The sequence below is a fragment of the Salmo salar genome, chromosome 04, assembly GCF_965601325.2.
Source record: "Salmo salar chromosome 04, fSalSal1, whole genome shotgun sequence".
Lineage (NCBI taxonomy): Eukaryota > Metazoa > Chordata > Actinopteri > Salmoniformes > Salmonidae > Salmo > Salmo salar.
Genome location: NC_138294.1, coordinates 69,985,351 through 69,999,054, shown reverse-complemented (window position 1 = coordinate 69,999,054; position 13,704 = coordinate 69,985,351). Strand labels below are relative to the sequence as shown.

The window sequence follows — 13,704 nt, the reverse complement described above, 5'->3', positions numbered from 1 at the left end:
ACACCTGTCGCAGTGTTAACAGACACCTCAGACAGACACGCAGACTCCCCCGGTCCCTGGTCACAGCACATTAGCTCAGTGTCATCAGCGTTGTATGACTTACCCAGAGCTCTGGAGAGGAGCCAGTCATTTAGGCCCCAGGCCCCCCCGCTCTACCACTGTCCAACTGTCACGCCTCTGCTAGACTAACTGAAATGGATTCATTGCAGCAGCTGTCTGCTGACTAGACACCCCAGCCCTTACTGCTGTGGTTGGGTTGAATGTCCTATAATGAGACCTTAGTTATCAACATAGCAAGTCAGTTTGGCTTCGTCAAATGGATTCAATATCATTTTTTCTCACCCATCTACACACAATACCCCAAAATGACGAAGCGGAAACATGTTTTTAGAAATACGTAAATTATATATTTCTGTAAGTATTCACACCCCTGAGTCAATACATGTTAGCATTACCTTTGGCAGCGATTACAGCTGTGAGCCTATCTGGATAAGTCTCTAAGAGCTTTGCACACCTGGATTGTACAATATTTGCATATTATTCTATTAAAAATTATTCAAACTCTGTCAAGTTGGTTGTTGATCATTGCTAGATAGACATTTTCAAGTTTTGCAAAAGATTTTCAAGCCAATTTAACTCCAAACTGTAACTAGGCCACTCAGGAACATTCAATGTCGTCTTGGTAAGCAACTCTAGTGTATATTTGGCCTTGTGTTTACGGTTATTGTCCTGCTGAAATGTGAATATCAATCAATCAATCAATCAAATGTATTTATAAAGTCCTTTTTACATCAGCCGATGTCACAAAGTGCTATACAGAAACCCAGCCTAAAACCCCAAACAGCAAGCACGGTGGCTAGGATATCTCCCTCTCTAACGTTGCTCTTCAAAAGTGCTTTCCTTCGTCCCAGTCATTGGCAGCAGAGAACTGGAAGGAAAGGCGGCCAAAGGAAGTGTTGGCTTTGGGGATGACCAGTGCAATGTACCTGCTGGAGCGCGTGCTACGGGTGGGTGTTGCTATGGTGACCAGTGAGCTGAGATAAGGTGGTGCTTTACCTAGCAAAGACTTATAGATGACCTGGAGCCAGTGGGTTTGGCGACGGATATGTAGTGAGGGCCAGCCAACGAGAACATACAGGTCACAATGGTGGGTAGTGTATGGGGCTTTGGTGACAAAACGGATGGCACTGTGATAGACTACATCCAGTTTGCTGAGTAGAGTATTGAGGGCAATTTTGTAAATGACATCGCCGAAGTCAAGGATCGGTAGGATAGTCAGTTTTACGAGGGTATGTTTGGCAGCATGAGTGAAGGAGGCTTTGTTGCGAAATAGGAAGCCGATTCTAAATTTAATTTTGGATTGGAGTCTGGAAGGAGAGTTTACAGTCTAACCAGACACCTAGGTATTTGTAGTTGTGCACATATTCTAGGTCAGAACTGTCCAGAGTAGTGATGCTAACCAATCGGTTGAAGAGCATGCACTTAGTTTTGCTAGCATTTAAAAGCAGTTGGAGGCCACTGAAGGAGTGTTGTATGGCGTTGAAGCTCGTTTAGAGGTTTGTTAGCACAGTGTCCAAAGAAGGGCCAGATGTATACAGAATGGTGTCGTCCGCGTAGAGGTGGATCAGAGAATCACCAGCAGCTAGAGCGACATTATTGATATATACAGAGAAAAGTGTTGGCCCGAGAATTGAACCCTGTGGCACCCCCATAGAGACTGCCAGAGGTCTGGACAACAGGCCCTCCGATTTGACACACTGAACTCTGTCTGAGAAGTAGTTGGTGAACCAGGCGAGGCAGTCATTTGAGAAGCCAAGGCTATTGAGTCTGCCGATAAGAATGCGGTAATTGACAAAGTCGAAAGCCTTGGCCAGGTTGATGAAGACGGCTGTACAGTACTGTCTTTTATCGATGGCGGTTATGATATCGTTTACGACCTTGATCGTGGCTGAGGTGCACCCTTGACCAGCTCGGAAACCAGATTGCATAGTTGAGAAGGTACGGTGGGATTCGAAATGGTCAGTGATCTGTTTATTAACTTGGCTTTCGAAGATTTTAGAAAGGCAGGGCAGGATGGATATAGGTCTATAACAGTTTGGGTCTAGAGTGTCTCCCCCTTTTGAAGAAGGGGATGACCGTGGCAGCTTACAATCTTTGGGGATCTCAGACGACATGAAAGAGATTGAAATGATCAATTATCGTAGATTTATCGGTGGTGACAGTGTTTCCTATCCTCAGTGCAGTGGGTAGCTGGGAGGAGGTGCTCTTATTCCCCATGGACTATACAGTGTCCCAAAACTGGAATTAGTGCTACAGGAAGCAAATTTCTGTTTGAAAAAGCTAGCCTTAGCTTTCCTAACTGACTGGTTCCTGACTTCCCTGAAAAGTTGCATATCGCGGGGGCTATTCGATGCTAATGTAGAACGCCACAAGATGTTTTTGTGCTGGTCAAGGGCAGTCAAGTCTGGGGTGAACCACGGGCTATATCTGTTCTTAGTTCTACATTTTTTGAATGGGGCATGCTTATTTATGATGGAGAGGAAAGCACTTTTGAAGAGCAACCAGGCATCTTCTATTGACGGGTTGAGGTCAATATCCTTCCAGGATACCCGGGCCAGGTCAATTAGAAAGGGCTGCTCGCTGAAGTGTTTTAGGGAGTGTTTGATAGTGATGAGGGGTGGTCGTTTGACCACGGGCCCGGTACGCACGCAGGCAATGAGGCAGTGATCGCTGAGATCCTGGTTAAAGACAGTAGAGGTGTATTTAGAGGGCAGGTTGGTCAGGATGATATCTAAGAGGGTGCCCATGGTTACGGATTTTGGGTTGTACCTGGTAGGTTCCTTGATGATTTGTGTGAGATTGAGGGCATCTAGCTTCACTTGTAGGATGGCCGGGGTGTTAAGCATGTCCCAGTTTAGGTCACCTAACAGTACGAACTCTGAAGATAGATGGGGGGCGATCAATTCACATATGGTGTCCAGGGCACAACTGGGGGCCGAGGGGGCTCTATAACAAGCAGCAACGGTAAGAGTCTTGTTTCTGGAAAGGGGGATTTTTAAAAGTAGAAGCTTGATTTGTTTGGGCACAGACCTGGATAGTATGACAGAACTCTGCAGGCTATCTCTGCAGTAGATTGCAACTCCGCCCCCTTTGGCAGTTCTGTCTTGTCGGAAAATGTTATAGTTAGGGATGGAAATTTCAGGATTTTTGGTGGCCTTCCTAAGCCAGGATTCAGACACGACTAGGACATCCGGGTTGGCGGAGTGTGCTAAAGCAGTGAATAAAACAAACTTAGGGAGGAGGCTTCGAATGTTAACATGCATGAAACCAATGCTTTTACGGTTATAGAAGTCAACAAATGAGAGCGCCTGGGGAATGGGAGTGATGCTGGGGGCTGCAGGGCCTGGGTTAACGTCTACATCACCAAAGGAACAAAGTAGGACTAGGATAAGAGTATGGCTAAAGGCTAAAAGAACTGATCGTCTAGTGCGTTCGGAACAGAGAGTAAAAGGAGCAGGTTTCTGGACGCGGAAGAATAGATTCAAGGCATAATGTCACATAAAGTGCATTTCTTTGCCACATTTTTGGCATTTTTGCAAACAGTATGCATGTTTTGGAATATTTTTATTCTGTACAAACTTCCTAAGTATTGTGGAGTAACTACAATGTTGTTGATCCATCCTCAGTTTTTTCCTATCTGTAACTGTTTTAAAGTTCATGGCCTCATGGTGAAATCCCTGAGCGGTTTCTTTCCCCTCCGGCAACTGAGTTTTAGTGACAGGTGTACTGATACAGCATTCAAAGGGTAATGAATAACTTCACCATGTTCAAAGGGATATTCAATGTTTGCTTTTTAAAATTGTTTATCCATCTACCAATAGGTGCCTTTCATTGCAAGGCATTTGAAAACCTCCCTGGTCTTTGTGGTTGAATCTGTGTTTGAAATTCATTACTGTACTGAGGGACGCTACAGATAATTGTATGTGTGGGGTACAGAGATGAGGTAGTCATTAAAAAATCATGTTTAACACTATTATTGCACACAGAGTGAGTCCATGCAACTTATTATGTGACTTGTTAAGCAGATTTTTACTCCTGGACTTATTTAGGCTTGCCATAACAAATGGGTTGAATACTTACTGACTCAAGACACTTCAGCTTTTCATTTTTTATTAATTTCTAAATCTTTCTAAAAACATAATTCCGGGGTATTGTGTGTAGGCCAGTGACAAAAAAACTATATTTTATCAAATTTTAATTCAGGCTGTCTCTCAACATAATGTGTGAAAAGTCAAGGGGAGTGAATACTTTCTGAATCACTGTATTTCAGCAACCCAGCTACCATGTAAAAACCTTGTTGTCACTGCCCGAATGCATTTTGATGATTTGTGTGCTCAATAAAGTGTCCCACGTGTGAAACAAAAAGCTGCCAGAGTTCAATCATGCCTCCTCAGTGTGCTGGAAGAGTAGTATTTTTAACTGATCCAGGTAACTAGTTTAGACAGAACAGGGCCCTTGATTATTATGTTGTTGTCCTTGAATTCTGTGTTTGTCTAAAGAAAAGCTTACCTCAGCATCAACTCCTCCTGACCCTGATCAGTAAGATTAGTTTCAAGATCAGATCAATGGATGAAATGTGGACACTGCCCTAACCGGAACTCACTGTAGCCAGCCAGTGTGTGTGTGTGTGTGTGTGTGCCTGCGTGTGTGTGCTTATGCGCATGTGTTCATGTTTGTGTCTGTCTGTGAATGTGTGTGTACGCACGCGCCAGTGTGTGTTTGCAGTGCCTGCAGGACTATTTGTGTACGTGGAGCCACCTCTTAAACGCCAACCCACTGTAGCAATGGAAAAGTCATAAATATCCATGTGGGGTTTGGAAATCTAATGCAATCTTAGAATTTGCAGTTGGAATGTATGGATATCCAAGCTCCCAAGGTTTTCTCAAGATGTGGATAGTTAAGAGTGGCTCCATGACATTGGTGAAGATCACGTGAAATTTGGTAGTTGGTTCAACTATTTTGCTACACTGCTACCCTGCATTTCCTGTTTCTTGAAGTGCAAAATATCTCAAGGAAGATACAATACGAGAGACTAACCAACCCAAAAGGAGTTGTGTAATCTACGCACACACTATCGCGCAGCTTTGTCGAGTCCCATGTTTGGTACTGCAATCATCGGGACTAGATGGAGACTTCAATCTTCAAGTAGGTAAATGGAATCAACTCCAAGCCCTTGAACCGGCACCGGGCCGACAGCTCTGTTTTTTTTTTCATGTTTGAGGAGATACCCCTCAGAGCTCATTACCATACCTTCCAACATCGTGACTGCCTTCCTTATGCCTTCAAATAACACAGAAAATGCCTTACGTAACGCCATGAATGTATTTATGGTGCCTTGTGCTGCCAGAACTCTCTCGGGTTTGGAGCCGGCACATACTGATAATGCGGCAGCCGCTGCCTGTTGTGCGCTGGTGGTCTCTGTTACATTACATTTTACATTTACATTACATTACAACTCTGTTGTCAGGAGGCTATTTGGGGAAGTTGCTAATTAGCGGTTAGCTTCAGTAGCGCTGAGTAACTGAGTAGGTTAGAGCCAGGTTAGCATCCATAGCATTGAGTGGTAATCGGTTGGGCTATGGTTGAGTCCGTTGTGATGCTGATGTAGATGCTGCTGTTCAAGTTCCTGTGATATTCCTCGCCCTCACACCCTCACGCATCCTGTCAACCAAGGTGTGAGCTAAGTGTTGAAAGGGGGAAGGGGAGAGGGGTTGGTGGGAATGATGTCATGGGCTAGCTTCTCTGTGTAGAGAGTTGGGGATTTTTTCCTCCCAAGCTTTTGATTTGAATGGGATGGGGGGGGGGGGGTTCAGATCTCCAAGGCTTGGTCCCTAGACCCCCTCAAATAGCTCCTCCAGCTCCCCCCTCTCATCCCCCATCCCTCCTTTGCTGCAGAGGTCTGCAGTGCATATAAGCTGCACAGCTTCTCTATATCTTTCCTCTCTCCCGCTCTCCCACTCTTTCGCTCTCTATCTCGTTCTATTTGTCTCTCTCTGTCTGCTGCATTCATTTAATCTCTAGTTCTCTCTCTCAAAGGTCTCTGAAAAAAACACATATTTTTCTGTCTCCTCTTCGTGCTCTGAACAGATTAACACATGACCCCTAGCCACTGCTTAGGATTAAAGAAACAGCCCAGACTGGAGGAGAAAAGGCCCAAAACTCTGCATTATGCTCCTTGCAACTATGATGCAAAAGGAGAAAAAAGTATAAAGACTAGGGAATTCACAATGATGATAATAACCAACTTTATTTGCATCTTATAATAGAGACAAGGTGACACATGAGGAGCTTTTAAAATTCAAATAAACCAACTGCATAAAACAACATTCAGTTAAAACATGTAGAACAACTTGAAAGGAAGGATGGAAAGAAAGAAGAGGAATGAAAAGTAATGGTGTTGGAGTGTCTTTGGAGTAGTGCTGCCACATCATCAGAACATGACGCCTCGCACCGGGTGGGAGGTTTCTCAGCACCGTCACGCTAAAGTGGAAGGGACCAATACTCACTGCCCATGCAGGCAGACTCAACAAACCAGTTAAATCACCCCTCTCATTCAAACAAATGATTCCTTCCTTCCTCGTCTGCTGCTTAGTAGTTATGAAAACGTTATAGCAGCACACTTTGAGACTGTACCACACTCAAAGAGTTATGAGCATAGTGATAGCCTTTTAAAGGTGTAGTCACCCAAAATCAAAGTTGTCAGATTTGGTGAACTATCCTTTCAATTGAGAGATCTGAGAGCGTACACTTTTTTTGTTACTTTTTTGGAGCTCTGTGCCTATGAATCAGACTGGAAGTGCAGTCATGCAGATGCGCCAGAGGAACAGTGAAATATTTAATGTCTGTGTTGTAGGATGAATGGAAACTCTTTTATCTTCCTCTGCGTTTGATGTCAAAGAGCTAACATGTCAAAGCTTCTTCCCCGTTTCTTTGGTTGCACTTAAACCCCCTCCATACTAAGAAATAAGGAACTGGCTTTTCTCTTCGGGACATCCTTCATGTATAGCTCCTCTAGTAGTTCTTTGATGCTTCAAACAAATGTTGAGAACCAACAGTGGAATTCTAGTCTAACAAAAACCTGTTTTATTCTACTCTATTCTAGTCTTGTGTTTCCCAATTGCCTCACTGCTGAGAAGGTACAGTATAGCCTACCATATTGTAGTAGAGCTTTGTTTATTGATGTTTGTGAGGGTCCTTTGTCTTCTCTTTCTGTGCAGACGTTTATTGGCCCATTCTAGAGGTCGACCGATTATGATTTTTCAACGCCGATACCGATACTGATTATTGGAGGGCCAAAAAAGCCGATTAATCGGCCGTTTTTTTATTATTATTTATTTATTTGTAATAATGACAATTACAACAATACTGAATGAACACTTATTTTAACGTAATATAATACATCAATAAAATCAATTTAGCCTCAAATAAATAATGAAACATGTTCAATTTGGTTTAAATAATGCAAATGTATAATGTAAAAAGCTAACGTTTAAGTTCCTTGCTCAGAACATGAGAACATATGAAAGCTGGTGGTTCCTTTTAACATGAGTCTTCAATATTCCCAGGTAAGATGTTTTAGGTAGCAGATATTATAGGAATTATAGGACTATTTCTCTCTATACGATTTGTATTTCATATACCTTTGACTATTGGATGTTCTTATAAGCACTTTAGTCTTGCCAGTGTAACAGTATAGCTTCCGTCCCTCTCCTCGCTCCTACCTGGGCTTGAACCAGGAACACATCGACAACAGCCACCCTCGAAGCAGCGTTACCCACGTAGAGGAAGGGGAAACAACTACTCCAAGTCTCAGAGCGAGTGACGTTTGAAACGCTATTAGCGCGCACCCGGCTAACTAGCTGGCCATTTCATATCTGTTACACCAGCCTAATCTTGGGAGTTGACAGGCTTGAAGTCATAAACTGCGCAATGCTTGAAGCATTGCGAAGAGCTGCTGGCAAAACGCACGAAAGTGCTATTTTGAATGAATGCTTACGAGCCTGCTGCTGCCTACCACCGCTCAGAGCAGACTGCTCTATCAAATCATAGACTTAATAGATTTAACATAATAACTGTAACGCCCTGGCCATAGAGAGGGGTTTTTTGTTCTTTATTTTGGTTAGGCCAGGGTGTTACATGGGTGGGCGTTCTATGTTTTTGTATTTCTTTGTTTTGGGCCGTGTGTGGCTCCCGATCAGGCACAGCTGAAGTTCGTTGTTGCTGATTGGGAGTCACACATAAGGAGCATGTTTTTCCTTTTGGTTTTGTTGGGTAATTGTGTTTCTGTTAGTGTTTTGCACCTGACAGGACTGTTTGGCTGTCAGTTTTCTTGTTTTTTTGTATAGTGTTCACGTTGTTCTATTACAATTCTAATGATGGACACATCCTCCGCTGCGTATTGGTCCACCTTTTCAGACGATGACTTCTCTGTTTCATCTGACAACGAAGACAGCAGTTACAGAATTACCCACCAACAACGGACCAAGCAGCGGAGGAAGGAGAAGCGCCAGGAGAGGAGCGTTCAGGATTCATGGACTTGGGAGGAAATCCTGGACGGTAAAGGACCATGGGCTCAAGCTGGGGATTATCGCCGCCCATAGTGGGAGATCGAGGCGGCGAGAGCTGAGAGGCGCTGGTATGAAGAAAGGGAGCGCAGCAGACACGAGAGGCAGCCCCCCCAAAAAATTGGGGAGGGGCACACGGGGAGATTGGCGGAGTCAGGCGGTAGACCTGAGCCAACTCCCCGTGCTTACAGGAGGCAGCGCGGTAAAGCGCACGGTGTCCCCAGTACGCGTGCAAAGCCCGGTGCGCTATAGGCCAGCCCCCCGCAAGTGCCATGCGAGTGCAGGCATCGAGCCAGGACGGATTGTGCCAGCTCAGCGCGTCTGGTCTCCAGTGCGCCTTTTCGGTCCAGGTTATCCTGCACCGGCTCTGCGCACTGTGTCTCCAGGGCGCTGGGAGGGTCCAGTTCGCTCAATGCCTGCGCTCCGCCCGTGCCGGGCCAAAGTGGGCATTCAGCCTGGAGTAAGCATGTCGAGCGTACATACCAGAACTCCAGTGCTCCCCCACAGCCCGGTTTATCCTGTGCCTCCTCCTCGGTCCAGGCCTCCAGTGGGTCTCCCCATCCTGGTCCGTCCTGTGCCTCCTCCTAGGACCAGGCCACCAGTGGGTCTCCCCATCCTGGTCCGTCCTGTGCCACCTCCCAGGACTAGGCCTCCAGTGGGCCTCCACATCCTGGTCCGTCCTGTGCCACCTCCCAGGACTAGGCCTCCAGTGGGTCTCGCCAGTCCGGAGCCGCCTGAGCTGCCCGCCAGTCCAGAGCTGCCCGCCAGTCCGGAGCCGCCAGAGCTGCCCGCCAGTCCGGAGCCGCCAGAGCTGCCCGCCAGTCCGGAGCCGCCAGAGCTGCCCGCCAGTCCGGAGCCGCCAGAGCTGCCCGCCAGTCCGGGGCCGCCAGAGCTGCCCGCCAGTCAGGGGCCGCCAGAGCCGCCCGCCTGTCCGGAGCCGCCAGAGCCGCCCGCCTGTCCGGAGCCGCCAGAGCCGCCCGCCTGTCCAGAGCAGTCAGAGCCGCCCACCAGCCCGGTGAGTCCTGTGCCTACGCCTAGGGCCAGGCCTCTAACATGTCTCCTCATCCTGGTGAATCCTGGGTCAGTGCTGCCGGAGCCGCCAGGGACGCCCGCCAGCCGGGCGCAGCCAGGGACGCCCGCCAGCCGGGCGCAGCCAGGGACGCCCGCCAGCCGGGCGCAGCCATCGCCGCCCGCCAGCCGGGCGCGGCCATCGCCGCCCGCCAGCCGGGCGCTGCCATCGCCGCCCGCCAGTTGTTGCTGATTGGGAGTCACACATAAGGATCATGTTTTTCCTTTGGGTTTTGTTGGGTAATTGTGTTTCTGTTAGTGTTTTGCAGGACTGTTTGGCTGTCAGTTTTCTTGTTTTTTGTAGTGTTCACGTTGTTCTATTAAAATTCTAATGATGAACACATCCTCCGCTGCGTATTCGTCCATCTTTTCAGACGATGACTTTTCAGACGATGACTTCATCTGACGACGAAGACAGCCGTTACAATAACACACAGAAATACGACCCTTAAGTCATTAATATGGTCGAATCCGGAAACTATCATCTCGAAAACAAAACGTTATTCCTGTTACATTGCACAATCTTCAATGTTATGTCATAATTACGTAAAATTCTGGCAAATTTAGTTCGCAACGAGTCAGGCGACCCAAACTGTTGCATATACACTGACTCTGCGCGCGATGAACGCAAAATGACACAATTTCACCTGGTTTAAAAATATATACTTGTGTATTGATTTTAAGAAAGACATTGATGTTTATGGTTGGAGCAACGTCTACCTAAGCGATTATATGCAACGCAGGACAGGCTAGATAAACTAGTAATATCATCAACCATGTGTAGTTAACTAGTGATTATGATTGATTGATTGTTTTTTATAAGATAAGTTTAATGCTAGCTAGCAACTTACCTTAGCTTCTTACTGCATTCGCGTAACCTCGTGGAGTGCAATGTAAAGCAGGTGGTTAGAGCGTTGGACAAGTTAACCGTAAGGTTGCAAGATTGAATCCCTGAGCTGACAAGGTAAAAATCTGTCGTTCTGCCCCTGAACAAGGCAGTTAACCCACCGTTCCTAGGCCGTCATTGAAAATAAGAATGTGTTCTTAACTGACTTGCCTAGTTAAATAAAGGTCAAAAAAAAAAAAAAAGATTTTACAAAAAAACAAAATAAATCAGCGTCCAAAAATAGCGATTTCTGATTGTTATGAAAACTTGAAATCGGCCCTAATTAATCGGCCATTCCGATTAATCAGTCGACCTCTAGCCCATTCAGAGCATTGACTATATGGAGTAACACAACACACAACTGATAATGCTTCTCATTTGTGTGTAGAGAATCTATGCCTTGCAGTCTCCTGACAGATTTGCTCAGAAACCTGTGATAACAAAGCAAATCCAGCCACAACATCCGCCTTGCTATACAACACATGGAGCAGACAGGAGCAGTTGATGATGGGGTTAATCTGTTGTTCTGTCCCTCTCTGTCTGTGGTTCAGTCTAAAGAGTGTGTTTACACTGCAAACAGTACTCAGCATCTTTCTGCATTGTAGGGCCTACAACAAAAACATTTGGTATTCCTTTTAATCAAAACATTTTTACCACCTTTGGAAAATTGGTACAACTGTAAGCAAATAATATTTCTGCCACACACTACAAATGCATCGTTTTGAATTCATTCACCTCCTCCTTGGGTAGCCCATGTCAACCACGTTGACCCTTAGTGAGTGAGTGAAATCAGCCCCACCATGGCCCCTGGTGCTGATGGTAGCCAATTGGTGCTGATGGTAGCCAAATGACCGGGAAAAAGCATGTAAGCCGATCAGATCCATCATAAGGTGATTATAGATACGTAGAATATGAAAAAAGAGGAATTAAACCTGAGTGAAAGCTGTATGAGTCATTGGGTACATTTACGTGCACACAATATGATTATTGTGAATACTCAAACTAATATAATAGGTAGATTAAAATGTTTACATGCTTTACAAGAAGATCGATATCCCTAATAATCCTGTTTACACTGACACTTCTGAAAACAGGCTAGTTGAAGGGATTGCCAATCAAAATAAACGTTCTACCACCATGTTATTTTTGGGAAATCTATTTCATTCTGAGTTCGGACATATGACCGTTTGGGTCCTGCTTTAAAATGACGTGCAGATTATAAAGGCTTCATAAACCCTTTATAAACACTACATAAATGTGTCACAAATCATCTATGACCATATGTCATGATCTATAAAGTGTTCATAAACGTGGCATAACTGTGTGAAATAACCACCATTGTAAAATGTGACACAACCCAGTATGTCAAACTCAAATATGACCTAAACCTGTGCTTTATAAAGGGTGACATAAGCACCGCTTAATAAAGGCTATATTAATCATATTACATTGAGGCTTCACAAAGCATTTATAACCTTGTCATGCATATAGGGTAGAGCATTGCAACGCCAGGATAGTGGGTTTGATTCCTGGGACCACCCACACGTAAAAATGTATGCACACATGACTAAGTTTCTTTGGATAGAAGCATTTGCTATATTATATTATATTATATTAATCTAAAACATTTCTTAGGATGGCTCAACCTCTTTCCCTATTGGGTGTACAGCCAATATTGGATCTGACCTCAACTTTCCCCAAAATGCTGTGCTGCAGGATGACACACACTGTAAAGTGCAGTTTTTTTTTCTTAAAAGTTATATTTTCTTGGTTTTGTTTCCCCAGGCTTTGGATTTCCCCAGTTTTTGCACACTTTCTGAATAGAAAAACAACAAAATTTGATTTTCTGTGTTCATAAAAATGCTTAAACCACATCAGGCGATGACTTTTGATGTCTGTGAAAAATCTATGAAATGTTGATATTTGAGTGTAGTTGCCCTTTAATTCTGCACTGTTTGGTTAGCGGAGTTTCATGTGATGTTTGCAAATCAAATACCCACTTGTGGTGCCACTGGACAGCGAAAAACGAATAAGTTAACCTTTTGTACATCGCAGTGTTCCGTACACTTGACCTTATTTGAGCGCCCCAAAAATGTAATACTTCCAGGTCAACTGTAATATGAATACCATTGTAAAGCACAATTTCTCCCCTTTCCAGCAAAATCAATGACGAGACCTTCATGCACTAAATTTATCTTCACAAGTAATCTGTCACGGTTTTTGAGAGTCATGATGGCTCGCAGTGATGATGTGAAAAATTAACATATATATATTTTTTAATAATTACATTTAACTAGGCAAGTCAGTTATGACAAATTCTTATTTACAATGATGGCCTACACTGGCCAAACCCGGACGACGCTGGGCCATTGTGCACCGCCCAATCACGGCCGGTTGTGATACAGCCTGGATTCGAACCAGGGTGTCTAATGACGTCTCAAGCACTGATATGCAGTACCATAGACCGCTGCGCCACTCGGGAGCCCAATTGTTTGAATTAACTATTGGTGAACTAAATTAATTAACTTTACACTCACCATTACGCTCAACATTGATCATTTCTTGTTTCTAATCTGCGAGAGAAGCGCTACCCCTGGTGGAAAGAGGCTGTATGACACACAATGAGTTGCATAACGTACAGCATCAGGGCGGTCAGTTTTTTCAACTTTTCTTCAATACTATTGGTGCATTACCATGTCAATCAACGCTTGCATAGAAACGTAGTTTACACCCCGGATTTTGATGCCAACACAGTCCCATTTAGTTTTCATTGCAGCCTAGTTTGAATGCCACTGTTACGCAAAATGTGTATGGAACGGTGTTAGTCAAAGTTATTTATTGTAATTTGTATATAGTAGTTAAGTGTTGCGTTAGATTACATTAGATTACCTCACGCGTTATTTCGAATCATTTTGGTGACTTCACAAGAATTGCTAGCTAGCTAGCTAGCCAACAAAATTTAGCTAGCTAGCAGGCTCAGCTAAATAAAAATCCCCCTAGATACAGCCAAGTCTCATAGTCACATCATGAGATTTGTAAATGAAAGAGGAATATAATAATACAGATCGAATAGAGTTTCCCATTTCCCCATTTAGAGTATTTCTGGCACAGTACAGAAATGCCCTT

At 44.6% G+C, this 13,704-nt stretch overlaps 1 protein-coding gene across 1 annotated transcript in view; it reads left to right on the top strand.

The window, feature by feature from the left end:
* The window catches only part of LOC106603676 (protein turtle homolog B), a 200,400-nt gene that overhangs the window by 65,115 nt on the left and 121,581 nt on the right, over nt 1–13,704 (top strand). The gene's annotated exons all lie outside the window — the stretch shown is intronic.